Below are 14,719 nucleotides of genomic sequence, written 5' to 3' on the forward strand. Positions count from 1 at the left end.
GTCAGTTTCTTAGTTTCTTAGTTTCTTAGTTTCTTAGTTTCTTAATTTGTCAGTTTGTCAGTTTGTCAGTTTGTTCGATTCTCAGTTTCTCAGTTTCTTAGTTTCTTAGTTTCTTAGTTTCTTAGTTTCTTAATTTCTTAGTTTCTTAGTTTCTTAGTTTCTTAGTTTCTTAGTTTCTTAGTTTCTTAGTTTCTTAGTTTCTTAGTTTCTTAGTTTCTTAGTTTCCTAGTTTCTTAGTTTCCTAGTTTCTCAGTTTCTTAGTTTCTTAGTTTCTTAGTTTCTTAGTTTCTTAGTTTCTTAGTTTCTTAGTTTCTTAGTTTCTTAGTTTCTTAGTTTCTTAGTTTCTTAGTTTCTTAGTTTCTTAGTTTCTTAGTTTCTTAGTTTCTTAGTTTCTCAGTTTCTCAGTTTCTTAGTTTCTTAGTTTCTTAGTTTCTTAGTTTCTTAGTTTCTTAGTTTCTTAGTTTCTTAGTTTCTTAGTTTCTTAGTTTCTTAGTTTCTTAGTTTCTTAGTTTCTTAGTTTCCTAGTTTCTTAGTTTCTTAGTTTCTTAGTTTCTTAGTTTCTTAGTTTCTTAGTTTCTCAGTTTCTCAGTTTCTTAGTTTCTTAGTTTCTTCGTTTCTTAGTTTCTTAGTTTCTCAGTTTCTTAGTTTCTTAGTTTCTTAGTTTCGTAGTTTCTTAGTTTATTAGTTTCTTAGTTTCCTAGTTTCTTAGTTTCTTAGTTTCTTAGTTTCTTAGTTTCTTAGTTTCTTAGTTTCTGAGTTTCTTAGTTTCTGAGTTTCTGAGTTTCTTAGTTTCTTAGTTTCTTAGTTTCTTAGCTTCTTAGTTTCTTAGTTTCTTAGTTTCAAAATTTCTTAGTTTCTTAGTTTCTTAGTTTCTTAGTTTCTTAGTTTCTTAGTTTCTTAGCTTCTTATTTTCTTAGTTTCTTAGTTTCTTAGTTTCTTAGTTTCGTAGTTTCTTAGTTTCTTAGTTTCTTAGTTTCTTAGTTTCTTAGTTTCTTAGTTTCTTAGTTTCTTAGTTTCTTAGTTTCTTAGTTTCTTAGTTTCTTAGTTTCTTAGTTTCTTAGTTTCTTAGTTTCTTAGTTTCTTAGTTTCTTAATTTGTCAGTTTGTCAGTTTGTCAGTTTGTTCGATTCTCAGTTTCTCAGGTTCTTAGTTTCTTAGTTTCTTAGTTTCCTAGTTTCTTAGTTTCTTAGTTTCTTAGTTTCTTAGTTTCTTAGTTTCTTAGTTTCTTAGTTTCTTAGTTTCTTAGTTTCTTAGTTTCTTAGTTTCTTAGTTTCTTAGTTTCTTAGTTTCTTAGTTTCTTAGTTTCTTAGTTTCCTAGCTTCTTAGTTTCCTAGTTTCTCAGTTTCTTAGTTTCTTAGTTTCTTAGTTTCTTAGTTTCTTAGTTTCCTAGTTTCTTAGTTTCTTAGTTTCTTAGTTCCTTAGTTTCTTAGTTTCTTAGTTTCTTAGTTTCTTAGTTTCTTAGTTTCTTAGTTTGTCAGTTTGTCAGTTTCTTAGTTTCTTAGTTTCTTAGTTTCTTAATTTGTCAGTTTGTCAGTTTGTCAGTTTGTTCGATTCTCAGTTTCTCAGTTTCTTAGTTTCTTAGTTTCTTAGTTTCTTAGTTTCTTAGTTTCCTAGTTTCTTAGTTTCTTAGTTTCTTAGTTTCTTAGTTTCTTAGTTTCTTAATTTGTCAGTTTGTCAGTTTGTCAGTTTGTTCGATTCTCAGTTTCTCAGTTTCTTAGTTTCTTAGTTTCTTAGTTTCTTAGTTTCTTAATTTCTTAGTTTCTTAGTTTCTTAGTTTCTTAGTTTCTTAGTTTCTTAGTTTCTTAGTTTCTTAGTTTCTTAGTTTCTTAGTTTCTTAGTTTCCTAGTTTCTTAGTTTCTTAGTTTCTTAGTTTCTTAGTTCCTTAGTTTCTTAGTTTCTTAGTTTCTTAGTTTCTTAGTTTCTTAGTTTCTTAGTTTCTTAGTTTCTTAGTTTCTTAGTTTCTTAGTTTCTTGGTTTCTTAGTTTCTTAGTTTCTTAGTTTCTTAGTTTCTTAGTTTCTTAGTTTCTTAGTTTCTTAGTTTCTTAGTTTCTTAGTTTCCTAGTTTCCTAGTTTCTTAGTTTCCTAGTTTCTCAGTTTCTTAGTTTCTTAGTTTCTTAGTTTCTTAGTTTCTTAGTTTCTTAGTTTCTTAGTTTCTTAGTTTGTCAGTTTGTCAGTTTCTTAGTTTCTTAGTTTCTTAGTTTCTTAATTTGTCAGTTTGTCAGTTTGTCAGTTTGTTCGATTCTCAGTTTCTCAGTTTCTTAGTTTCTTAGTTTCTTAGTTTCTTAGTTTCTTAGTTTCCTAGTTTCTTAGTTTCTTAGTTTCTTAGTTTCTTAGTTTCTTAGTTTCTTAGTTTCTTAATTTGTCAGTTTGTCAGTTTGTCAGTTTGTTCGATTCTCAGTTTCTCAGTTTCTTAGTTTCTTAGTTTCTTAGTTTCTTAGTTTCTTAATTTCTTAGTTTCTTAGTTTCTTAGTTTCTTAGTTTCTTAGTTTCTTAGTTTCTTAGTTTCTTAGTTTCTTAGTTTCTTAGTTTCTTAGTTTCTTAGTTTCCTAGTTTCTTAGTTTCTTAGTTTCTTAGTTTCTTAGTTCCTTAGTTTCTTAGTTTCTTAGTTTCTTAGTTTCTTAGTTTCTTAGTTTCTTAGTTTCTTAGTTTCTTAGTTTCTTAGTTTCTTGGTTTCTTAGTTTCTTAGTTTCTTAGTTTCTTAGTTTCTTAGTTTCTTAGTTTCTTAGTTTCTTAGTTTCTTAGTTTCTTAGTTTCCTAGTTTCCTAGTTTCTTAGTTTCCTAGTTTCTCAGTTTCTTAGTTTCTTAGTTTCTTAGTTTCTTAGTTTCTTAGTTTCTTAGTTTCTTAGTTTCTTAGTTTCTCAGTTTCTCAGTTTCTCAGTTTCTTAGTTTCTTAGTTTCTTAGTTTCTTAGTTTCTTAGTTTCTTAGTTTCTTAGTTTCTTAGTTTCTTAGTTTCTTAGTTTCTTAGTTTCTTAGTTTCTTAGTTTCTTAGTTTCTTAGTTTCTTAGTTTCTTAGTTTCTTAGCTTCTTAGCTTCTTATTTTCTTAGTTTCTTAGTTTCATAGTTTCTTAGTTTCTTAGTTTCTTAGTTTCTTAGTTTCTTAGCTTCTTATTTTCTTAGTTTCTTAGTTTCTTAGTTTCTTAGTTTCTTAGTTTCTTAGTTTCTTAGTTTCTTAGTTTCTTAGTTTCTTAGTTTCTTAGTTTCTTAGATTCTTAGTTTCTTAGTTTCTTAGTTTCTTAGTTTCTTAGTTTCTTAGCTTCTTAGCTTCTTATTTTCTTAGTTTCTTAGTTTCATAGTTTCTTAGTTTCTTAGTTTCTTATTTTCTTAGTTTCTTAGTTTCTTAGTTTCTTAGTTTCTTAGTTTCTTAGTTTCTTTGTTTCTTAGTTTCTTAGTTTCCTAGTTTCTTAGTTTCTTAGTTTCTTAGTTTCTTAGTTTCTTAGTTTCTTAGTTTCTTAGTTTCTCAGTTTCTCAGTTTCTTAGTTTCTTAGTTTCTTAGTTTCTTAGTTTCTTAGTTTCTTAGTTTCTTAGTTTCTTAGTTTCTTAGTTTCTTAGTTTCTTAGTTTCTTAGTTTCTTAGTTTCTTAGTTTCTTAGTTTCTTAGTTTCTTAGTTTCTTAGTTTCTTAGTTTCTTAGTTTCTTAGTTTCTTAGTTTCTTAGTTTCTTAGTTTCTTAGTTTCTTAGTTTCTTAGTTTCTTAGTTTCTTAGTTTCTTAGTTTCTTAGTTTCTTAGTTTCTTAGTTTCTTAGTTTCTTAGTTTCTTAGTTTCTTAGTTTCTTAGTTTCTTAGTTTCTTAGTTTCTTAGTTTCTTAGTTTCTTAGTTTCCTAGTTTCTTAGTTTCTTAGTTTCTTAGTTTCTTAGTTTCTTAGTTTCTTAATTTGTCAGTTTGTCAGTTTGTCAGTTTGTTCGATTCTCAGTTTCTCAGTTTCTTAGTTTCTTAGTTTCTTAGTTTCTTAGTTTCTTAATTTCTTAGTTTCTTAGTTTCTTAGTTTCTTAGTTTCTTAGTTTCTTAGTTTCTTAGTTTCTTAGTTTCTTAGTTTCTTAGTTTCTTAGTTTCTTAGTTTCCTAGTTTCTTAGTTTCTTAGTTTCTTAGTTTCTTAGTTCCTTAGTTTCTTAGTTTCTTAGTTTCTTAGTTTCTTAGTTTCTTAGTTTCTTAGTTTCTTAGTTTCTTAGTTTCTTAGTTTCTTAGTTTCTTGGTTTCTTAGTTTCTTAGTTTCTTAGTTTCTTAGTTTCTTAGTTTCTTAGTTTCTTAGTTTCTTAGTTTCTTAGTTTCTTAGTTTCCTAGTTTCCTAGTTTCCTAGTTTCTTAGTTTCCTAGTTTCTCAGTTTCTTATTTTCTTAGTTTCTTAGTTTCTTAGTTTCTTAGTTTCTTAGTTTCTTAGTTTCTTAGTTTCTCAGTTTCTCAGTTTCTCAGTTTCTTAGTTTCTTAGTTTCTTAGTTTCTTAGTTTCTTAGTTTCTTAGTTTCTTAGTTTCTTAGTTTCTTAGTTTCTTAGTTTCATAGTTTCTTAGTTTCTTAGTTTCTTAGTTTCTTAGTTTCTTAGCTTCTTATTTTCTTAGTTTCTTAGTTTCTTAGTTTCTTAGTTTCTTAGTTTCTTAGTTTCTTAGTTTCTTAGTTTCTTAGTTTCTTAGTTTCTTAGTTTCTTAGATTCTTAGTTTCTTAGTTTCTTAGTTTCTTAGTTTCTTAGTTTCTTAGCTTCTTAGCTTCTTATTTTCTTAGTTTCTTAGTTTCATAGTTTCTTAGTTTCTTAGTTTCTTATTTTCTTAGTTTCTTAGTTTCTTAGTTTCTTAGTTTCTTAGTTTCTTAGTTTCTTTGTTTCTTAGTTTCTTAGTTTCCTAGTTTCTTAGTTTCTTAGTTTCTTAGTTTCTTAGTTTCTTAGTTTCTTAGTTTCTTAGTTTCTCAGTTTCTCAGTTTCTTAGTTTCTTAGTTTCTTAGTTTCTTAGTTTCTTAGTTTCTTAGTTTCTTAGTTTCTTAGTTTCTTAGTTTCTTAGTTTCTTAGTTTCTTAGTTTCTTAGTTTCTTAGTTTCTTAGTTTCTTAGTTTCTTAGTTTCTTAGTTTCTTAGTTTCTTAGTTTCTTAGTTTCTTAGTTTCTTAGTTTCTTAGTTTCTTAGTTTCTTAGTTTCTTAGTTTCTTAGTTTCTTAGTTTCTTAGTTTCTTAGTTTCTTAGTTTCTTAGTTTCTTAGTTTCTTAGTTTCTTAGTTTCTTAGTTTCTTAGTTTCTTAGTTTCTTAGTTTCTTAGTTTCTTAGTTTCTTAGTTTCTTAGTTTCTTAGTTTCTTAGTTTCTTAGTTTCTTAGTTTCTTAGTTTCTTAGTTTCTTAGTTTCTTAGTTTCTTAGTTTCTTAGTTTCTTAGTTTCTTAGTTTCTTAGTTTCTTAGTTTCTTAGTTTCTTAGTTTCTTAGTTTCTTAGTTTCTTAGTTTCTTAGTTTCTTAGTTTCTTAGTTTCTTAGTTTCTTAGTTTCTTAGTTTCTTAGTTTCTTAGTTTCTTAGTTTCTTAGTTTCTTAGTTTCTTAGTTTCTTAGTTTCTTAGTTTCTTAGTTTCTTAGTTTCTTAGTTTCTTAGTTTCTTAGTTTTTTAGTTTCTTAGTTTCTTACTTTCTTACTTTCTTAGTTTCTTAGTTTCTTAGTTTCTTAGTTTCTTAGTTTCTTAGTGTCTTAGTTTCTTAGTTTCTTAGTTTCTTAGTTTCTTAGTTTCTTAGTTTCTTAGTTTCCTAGTTTCTTAGTTTCTTAGTTTCTTAGTTTCTTAGTTTCTTAGTTTCTTAGTTTCTCAGTTTCTCAGTTTCTTAGTTTCTTAGTTTCTTCGTTTCTTAGTTTCTTAGTTTCTCAGTTTCTTAGTTTCTTAGTTTCTTAGTTTCGTAGTTTCTTAGTTTATTAGTTTCTTAGTTTCCTAGTTTCTTAGTTTCTTAGTTCCTTAGTTTCTTAGTTTCTTAGTTTCTTAGTTTCTTAGTTTCTTAGTTTGTCAGTTTGTCAGTTTCTTAGTTTCTTAGTTTCTTAGTTTCTTAATTTGTCAGTTTGTCAGTTTGTCAGTTTGTTCGATTCTCAGTTTCTCAGTTTCTTAGTTTCTTAGTTTCTTAGTTTCTTAGTTTCTTAATTTCTTAGTTTCTTAGTTTCTTACTTTCTTAGTTTCTTAGTTTCTTAGTTTCTTAGTCTCTTAGTTTCTTAGTTTCTTAGTTTCTTAGTTTCTTAGTTTCTTAGTTTCCTAGTTTCTTAGTTTCTTAGTTTCTTAGTTTCTTAGTTCCTTAGTTTCTTAGTTTCTTAGTTTCTCAGTTTCTTAGTTTGTCAGTTTGTCAGTTTCTTAGTTTCTTAGTTTCTTAGTTTCTTAATTTGTCAGTTTGTCAGTTTGTCAGTTTGTTCGATTCTCAGTTTCTCAGTTTCTTAGTTTCTTAGTTTCTTAGTTTCTTAGTTTCTTAGTTTCTTAGTTTCTTAGTTTCTTAGTTTCTTAGTTTCTTAGTTTCTTAGTTTCTTAGTTTCTTAGTTTCTTAGTTTCTTAGTTTCTTAGTTTCTTAGTTTCTTAGTTTCTTAGTTTCTTAGTTTCTTAGTTTCTTAGTTTCTTAGTTTCTTAATTTGTCAGTTTGTCAGTTTGTCAGTTTGTTCGATTCTCAGTTTCTCAGGTTCTTAGTTTCTTAGTTTCTTAGTTTCCTAGTTTCTTAGTTTCTTAGTTTCTTAGTTTCTTAGTTTCTTAGTTTCTTAGTTTCTTAGTTTCTTAGTTTCTTAGTTTCTTAGTTTCTTAGTTTCTTAGTTTCTTAGTTTCTCAGTTTCTTAGTTTCTTAGTTTCTTAGTTTCTTAGTTTCTTAGTTTCTTAGTTTCCTAGCTTCTTAGTTTCCTAGTTTCTCAGTTTCTTAGTTTCTTAGTTTCTTAGTTTCTTAGTTTCTTAGTTTCCTAGTTTCTTAGTTTCTTAGTTTCTTAGTTCCTTAGTTTCTTAGTTTCTTAGTTTCTTAGTTTCTTAGTTTCTTAGTTTCTTAGTTTCTTAGTTTGTCAGTTTGTCAGTTTCTTAGTTTCTTAGTTTCTTAGTTTCTTAATTTGTCAGTTTGTCAGTTTGTCAGTTTGTTCGATTCTCAGTTTCTCAGTTTCTTAGTTTCTTAGTTTCTTAGTTTCTTAGTTTCTTAGTTTCCTAGTTTCTTAGTTTCTTAGTTTCTTAGTTTCTTAGTTTCTTAGTTTCTTATTTTGTCAGTTTGTCAGTTTGTCAGTTTGTTCGATTCTCAGTTTCTCAGTTTCTTAGTTTCTTAGTTTCTTAGTTTCTTAGTTTCTTAATTTCTTAGTTTCTTAGTTTCTTAGTTTCTTAGTTTCTTAGTTTCTTAGTTTCTTAGTTTCTTAGTTTCTTAGTTTCTTAGTTTCTTAGTTTCCTAGTTTCTTAGTTTCTTAGTTTCTTAGTTTCTTAGTTCCTTAGTTTCTTAGTTTCTTAGTTTCTTAGTTTCTTAGTTTCTTAGTTTCTTAGTTTCTTAGTTTCTTAGTTTCTTAGTTTCTTGGTTTCTTAGTTTCTTAGTTTCTTAGTTTCTTAGTTTCTTAGTTTCTTAGTTTCTTAGTTTCTTAGTTTCTTAGTTTCTTAGTTTCCTAGTTTCCTAGTTTCTTAGTTTCCTAGTTTCTCAGTTTCTTAGTTTCTTAGTTTCTTAGTTTCTTAGTTTCTTAGTTTCTTAGTTTCTTAGTTTCTTAGTTTCTCAGTTTCTCAGTTTCTCAGTTTCTTAGTTTCTTAGTTTCTTAGTTTCTTAGTTTCTTAGTTTCTTAGTTTCTTAGTTTCTTAGTTTCTTAGTTTCTTTGTTTCTTAGTTTCTTAGTTTCTTAGTTTCTTAGTCTCTTAGTTTCTTAGTTTCTTAGTTTCTTAGTTTCTTAGTTTCTTAGTTTCCTAGTTTCTTAGTTTCTTAGTTTCTTAGTTTCTTAGTTCCTTAGTTTCTTAGTTTCTTAGTTTCTTAGTTTGTCAGTTTGTCAGTTTCTTAGTTTCTTAGTTTCTTAGTTTCTTAATTTGTCAGTTTGTCAGTTTGTCAGTTTGTTCGATTCTCAGTTTCTCAGTTTCTTAGTTTCTTAGTTTCTTAGTTTCTTAGTTTCTTAATTTCTTAGTTTCTTAGTTTCTTAGTTTCTTAGTTTCTTAGTTTCTTAGTTTCTTAGTTTCTTAGTTTCTTATTTTCTTAGTTTCTTAGTTTCCTAGTTTCTTAGTTTCCTAGTTTCTCAGTGTCTTAGTTTCTTAGTTTCTTAGTTTCTTAGTTTCTTAGTTTCTTAGTTTCTTAGTTTCTTAATTTGTCAGTTTGTCAGTTTCTCAGTTTGTTCGATTCTCAGTTTCTTAGTTTCTTAGTTTCTTAATTTGTCAGTTTGTCAGTTTGTCAGTCTGTTCGATTCTCAGTTTCTCAGTTTCTTAGTTTCTTAGTTTCTTAGTTTCTTAGTTTCTTAATTTCTTAGTTTCTTAGTTTCTTAGTTTCTTAGTTTCGTAGTTTCTTAGTTTCTTAGTTTCTTAGTTTCTTAGTTTCTTAGTTTCTTAGTTTCTTAGTTTCTTAGTTTCTTAGTTTCCTAGTTTCTTAGTTTCTTAGTTTCTTAGTTCCTTAGTTTCTTAGTTTCTTAGTTTCTTAGTTTCTTAGTTTCTTAGTTTCTTAGTTTCTTAGTTTCTTAGTTTCTTAGCTTCTTAGCTTCTTAGTTTCTTAGTTTCTTAGTTTCTTAGTTTCTTAGTTTCTTAGTTTCTTAGTTTCTTAGTTTCTTAGTTTCTTAGTTTCCTAGTTTCTTAGTTTCTTAGTTTCTTAGTTTCTTAGTTTCTCAGTTTCTTAGTTTCTCAGTTTCTCAGTTTCTTAGTTTCTCAGTTTCTCAGTTTCTTTGTTTCTTAGTTTCTTAGTTTCTTAGTTTCTTAGTTTCTTAGTTTCTTAGTTTCTTAGTTTCTTAGTTTCTTAGTTTCTTAGTTTCTTAGTTTCTTAGTTTCTTAGTTTCTTAGTTTCTTAGTTTCTCAGTTTCTCAGTTTCTTAGTTTCTTAGTTTCTTAGTTTCTTAGTTTCTTAGTTTCTTAGTTTCTTAGTTTCTTAGTTTCCTAGTTTCTTAGTTTCCTAGTTTCTCAGTTTCTCAGTTTCTTAGTTTCTTAGTTTCTTAGTTTCTCAGTTTCTCAGTTTCTCAGTTTCTCAGTTTCTTAGTTTCTTAGTTTCTTAGTTTCTTAGTTTCTTAGTTTCTTAGTTTCTTAGTTTCTTAGTTTCTTAGTTTCTTAGTTTCTTAGTTTCTTAGTTTCTTAGTTTCTTAGTTTCTTAGTCTCTTAGTTTCTTAGTTTCTTAGTTTCTTAGTTTCTTAGTTTCTTAGTTTCTTAGTTTCTTAGTTTCCTAGTTTCTTAGTTTCTTAGTTTCTTAGTTTCTTAGTTTCTTAGTTTCTTAGTTTGTCAGTTTCTTAGTTTCTTAGTTTCTTAGTTTCTTAATTTGTCAGTTTGTCAGTTTGTCAGTTTGTTCGAGTCTCAGTTTCTCAGTTTCTTAGTTTCTTAGTTTCTTAGTTTCTTAGTTTCTTAATTTCTTAGTTTCTTAGTTTCTTAGTTTCTTAGTTTCTTAGTTTCTTAGTTTCTTAGTTTCTTAGTTTCTTAGTTTCTTAGTTTCTTAGTTTCTTAGTTTCTTAGTTTCTTAGTTTCTTAGTTTCTTAGTTTCTTAGTTTCTCAGTTTCTTAGTTTCTTAGTGTCATAGTTTCTTAGTTTCTTAGTTTCTTAGTTTCTTAGTTTCTTAGTTTCTTCGTTTCTTAGTTTCTTAGTTTCTTAGTTTCTTAGTTTCTTAGTTTCTTAGTTTCTTAGTTTCTTAGTTTCTTAGTTTCTTAGTTTCTTAGTTTCTTAGTTTCTTAGTTTCTTAGTTTCCTAGTTTCCTAGTTTCTTAGTTTCCTAGTTTCTCAGTTTCTTAGTTTCTTAGTTTCTTAGTTTCTTAGTTTCTTAGTTTCTCAGTTTCTTAGTTTCTTAGTTTCTTAGTTTCTTAGTTTCTTAGTTTCTTAGTTTCCTAGTTTCTTAGTTTCTTAGTTCCTTAGTTTCTTAGTTTCTTAGTTTCTTAGTTTCTTAGTTTCTTAGTTTCTTAGTTTCTTAGTTTGTCAGTTTGTCAGTTTCATAGTTTCTTAGTTTCTTAGTTTCTTAATTTGTCAGTTTGTCAGTTAGTCAGTTTGTTCGATTCTCAGTTTCTCAGTTTCTTAGTTTCTTAGTTTCTTAGTTTCTTAGTTTCTTAATTTCTTAGTTTCTTAGTTTCTTAGTTTCTTAGTTTCTTAGTTTCTTAGTCTCTTAGTTTCTTAGTTTCTTAGTTTCTTAGTTTCTTAGTTTCTTAGTTTCCTAGTTTCTTAGTTTCTTAGTTTCTTAGTTTCTTAGTTTCTTAGTATCTTAGTTTCTTAGTTTGTCAGTTTGTCAGTTTCTTAGTTTCTTAGTTTCTTAGTTTCTTAATTTGTCAGTTTGTCAGTTTGTCAGTTTGTTCGAGTCTCAGTTTCTCAGTTTCTTAGTTTCTTAGTTTCTTAGTTTCTTAGTTTCTTAGTTTCTTAGTATCTTAGTTTCTCAGTTTCTTACTTTCTTAGTGTCTTAGTTTCTTAGTTTCTTAGTTTCTTAGTTTCTTAGTTTCTTAGTTTCTTAGTATCTTAGTTTCTTAGTTTCTTAGTTTCTTAGTTTCTTAGTTTCTTAGTTTCTTAGTTTCTTAGTGTCTTAGTTTCTTAGTTTCTTAGTTTCTTAGTTTCTTAGTTTCTTAGTTTCTTAGCTTCTTAGCTTCTTAGTTTCTTAGTTTCTTAGTTTCCTAGTTTCTTAGTTTCTTAGTTTCTTAGTTTCTTAGTTTATTAGTTTCTTAGTTTCTTACTTTCTTAGTTTCTTAGTTTCTTAGTTTCTTAGTTTCTTAGTTTCTTAGTTTCTTAGTTTCTTAGTTTCTTAGTTTCTTAGTTTCTTAGTTTCTTAGTTTCTTAGTTTCCTAGTTTCTTAGTTTCCTAGTTTCTCAGTTTCTCAGTTTCTTAGTTTCTTAGTTTCTTAGTTTCTTAGTTTCTTAGTTTCTTAGTTTCTCAGTTTCTTAGTTTCTTAATTTGTCAGTTTGTCAGTTTGTCAGTTTGTTCGATTCTCAGTTTCTTAGTTTCTTAGTTTCTTAGTTTCTTAGTTTCTTAGTTTCTTAGTTTCCTAGTTTCTTAGTTTCTTAGTTTCTTAGTTCCTTAGTTTCTTAGTTTCTTAGTTTCTTAGTTTGTCAGTTTGTCAGTTTCTTAGTTTCTTAGTTTCTTAGTTTCTTAATTTGTCAGTTTGTCAGTTTGTCAGTTTGTTCGATTCTCAGTTTCTCAGTTTCTCAGTTTCTTAGTTTCTTAGTTTCTTAGTTTCTTAATTTCTTAGTTTCTTAGTTTCTTAGTTTCTTAGTTTCTTAGTTTCTTAGTTTCTTAGTTTCTTAGTTTCTTAGTTTCTTAGTTTCTTAGTTTCTTAGTTTCTTAGTTTCCTAGTTTCTTAGTTTCCTAGTTTCTCAGTTTCTTAGTTTCTTAGCTTCTTAGTTTCTTAGTTTCTTAGTTTCTTAGTTTCTTAGTTTCTCAGTTTCTTAGTTTCTTAGTTTCTTAGTTTCTTAGTTTCTTAGTTTCTTAGTTTCTTAGTTTCTTAGTTTCTTAGTTTCTTAGTTTCTTAGTTTCTTAGTTTCTTAGTTTCTTAGTTTCTTAGTTTCTTAGTTTCTTAGTCTCTTAGTTTCTTAGTTTCTTAGTTTCTTAGTTTCTTAGTTTCTTAGTTTCTTAGTTTCTTAGTTTCTTAGTTTCTTAGTTTCTTAGTTTCTTAGTTTCTTAGTTTCTTAGTTTCTTAGTTTCTTAGTTTCTTAGTTTCTTAGTTTCTTAGTTTCTTAGTTTCTTAGTTTCTTAGTTTCTTAGTTTCTTAGTTTCTCAGTTTCTTAGTTTCTTAGTTTGTCAGTTTTTTAGTTTCTTAGTTTCTTAGTTTCTTAGTTTCCTAGTTTCTTAATTGCCTAGTTTCTCAGTTTCTTAGTTTCTTAGTTTCTTAGTTTCTTAGTTTCTTAGTTTCTTAGTTTCTTAGTTTCTTAGTTTCTTAGTTTCTTAGTTTCTTAGTTTCTTAGTTTCTTAGTTTCTTAGTTTCTTAGTTTCTTAGTTTCTTAGTTTCTTAGTTTGTCAGTTTCTTAGTTTCTTAGTTTCTTAGTTTCTTAGTTTCTTAGTTTCCTAGTTTCTTAATTTCCTAGTTTCTAAGTTTCTTAGTTTCTTAGTTTCTTAGTTTCTTAGGTTCTTAGTTTCTTAGTTTCTTAGTCTCTTAGTTTCTTAGTTTCTTAGTTTCTTAGTTTCTTAGTTTCTTAGTTTGTCAGTTTGTTCGTTTCTTAGTTTGTTCGTTTCTTAGTTTCTTAGTTTCTTAGTTTCTTAGTTCCTTAGTTTCTTAGTTTCTTAGTTTCTTAGTTCCTTAGTTTCTTAGTTTCTTAGTTTCTTAGTTTCTTAGTTTCTTAGTTTCTTAGTTTCTTAGTTTCTTAGTTTCTTAGTTTCTTAGTTTCTTAGTTTTTTAGTTTCTTAGTTTCTTACTTTCTTACTTTCTTAGTTTCTTAGTTTCTTAGTTTCTTAGTTTCTTAGTTTCTTAGTGTCTTAGTTTCTTAGTTTCTTAGTTTCTTAGTTTCTTAGTTTCTTAGTTTCCTAGTTTCTTAGTTTCTTAGTTTCTTAGTTTCTTAGTTTCTTAGTTTCTTAGTTTCTCAGTTTCTCAGTTTCTTAGTTTCTTAGTTTCTTCGTTTCTTAGTTTCTTAGTTTCTCAGTTTCTTAGTTTCTTAGTTTCTTAGTTTCGTAGTTTCTTAGTTTATTAGTTTCTTAGTTTCCTAGTTTCTTAGTTTCTTAGTTCCTTAGTTTCTTAGTTTCTTAGTTTCTTAGTTTCTTAGTTTCTTAGTTTGTCAGTTTGTCAGTTTCTTAGTTTCTTAGTTTCTTAGTTTCTTAATTTGTCAGTTTGTCAGTTTGTCAGTTTGTTCGATTCTCAGTTTCTCAGTTTCTTAGTTTCTTAGTTTCTTAGTTTCTTAGTTTCTTAATTTCTTAGTTTCTTAGTTTCTTACTTTCTTAGTTTCTTAGTTTCTTAGTTTCTTAGTCTCTTAGTTTCTTAGTTTCTTAGTTTCTTAGTTTCTTAGTTTCTTAGTTTCCTAGTTTCTTAGTTTCTTAGTTTCTTAGTTTCTTAGTTCCTTAGTTTCTTAGTTTCTTAGTTTCTCAGTTTCTTAGTTTGTCAGTTTGTCAGTTTCTTAGTTTCTTAGTTTCTTAGTTTCTTAATTTGTCAGTTTGTCAGTTTGTCAGTTTGTTCGATTCTCAGTTTCTCAGTTTCTTAGTTTCTTAGTTTCTTAGTTTCTTAGTTTCTTAGTTTCTTAGTTTCTTAGTTTCTTAGTTTCTTAGTTTCTTAGTTTCTTAGTTTCTTAGTTTCTTAGTTTCTTAGTTTCTTAGTTTCTTAGTTTCTTAGTTTCTTAGTTTCTTAATTTGTCAGTTTGTCAGTTTGTCAGTTTGTTCGATTCTCAGTTTCTCAGGTTCTTAGTTTCTTAGTTTCTTAGTTTCCTAGTTTCTTAGTTTCTTAGTTTCTTAGTTTCTTAGTTTCTTAGTTTCTTAGTTTCTTAGTTTCTTAGTTTCTTAGTTTCTTAGTTTCTTAGTTTCTTAGTTTCTTAGTTTCTTAGTTTCTTAGTTTCTTAGTTTCTTAGTTTCTTAGTTTCTTAGTTTCTTAGTTTCCTAGCTTCTTAGTTTCCTAGTTTCTCAGTTTCTTAGTTTCTTAGTTTCTTAGTTTCTTAGTTTCTTAGTTTCCTAGTTTCTTAGTTTCTTAGTTTCTTAGTTCCTTAGTTTCTTAGTTTCTTAGTTTCTTAGTTTCTTAGTTTCTTAGTTTCTTAGTTTCTTAGTTTCTTAGTTTGTCAGTTTGTCAGTTTCTTAGTTTCTTAGTTTCTTAGTTTCTTAGTTTCTTAATTTGTCAGTTTGTCAGTTTGTTCGATTCTCAGTTTCTCAGTTTCTTAGTTTCTTAGTTTCTTAGTTTCTTAGTTTCTTAGTTTCCTAGTTTCTTAGTTTCTTAGTTTCTTAGTTTCTTAGTTTCTTAGTTTCTTATTTTGTCAGTTTGTCAGTTTGTCAGTTTGTTCGATTCTCAGTTTCTCAGTTTCTTAGTTTCTTAGTTTCTTAGTTTCTTAGTTTCTTAATTTCTTAGTTTCTTAGTTTCTTAGTTTCTTAGTTTCTTAGTTTCTTAGTTTCTTAGTTTCTTAGTTTCTTAGTTTCTTAGTTTCTTAGTTTCTTAGTTTCCTAGTTTCTTAGTTTCTTAGTTTCTTAGTTTCTTAGTTCCTTAGTTTCTTAGTTTCTTAGTTTCTTAGTTTCTTAGTTTCTTAGTTTCTTAGTTTCTTAGTTTCTTAGTTTCTTAGTTTCTTAGTTTCTTAGTTTCTTAGTTTCTTAGTCTCTTAGTTTCTTAGTTTCTTAGTTTCTTAGTTTCTTAGTTTCTTAGTTTCCTAGTTTCTTAGTTTCTTAGTTTCTTAGTTTCTTAGTTCCTTAGTTTCTTAGTTTCTTAGTTTCTTAGTTTGTCAGTTTGTCAGTTTCTTAGTTTCTTAGTTTCTTAGTTTCTTAATTTGTCAGTTTGTCAGTTTGTCAGTTTGTTCGATTCTCAGTTTCTCAGTTTCTTAGTTTCTTAGTTTCTTAGTTTCTTAGTTTCTTAATTTCTTAGTTTCTTAGTTTCTTAGTTTCTTAGTTTCTTAGTTTCTTAGTTTCTTAGTTTCTTAGTTTCTTATTTTCTTAGTTTCTTAGTTTCCTAGTTTCTTAGTTTCCTAGTTTCTCAGTGTCTTAGTTTCTTAGTTTCTTAGTTTCTTAGTTTCTTAGTTTCCTAGTTTCTTAGTTTCTTAGTT

The sequence above is a fragment of the Megalopta genalis genome, chromosome 19 (genome assembly GCF_051020955.1).
Source record: "Megalopta genalis isolate 19385.01 chromosome 19, iyMegGena1_principal, whole genome shotgun sequence".
NCBI classification, from domain to species: domain Eukaryota; kingdom Metazoa; phylum Arthropoda; class Insecta; order Hymenoptera; family Halictidae; genus Megalopta; species Megalopta genalis.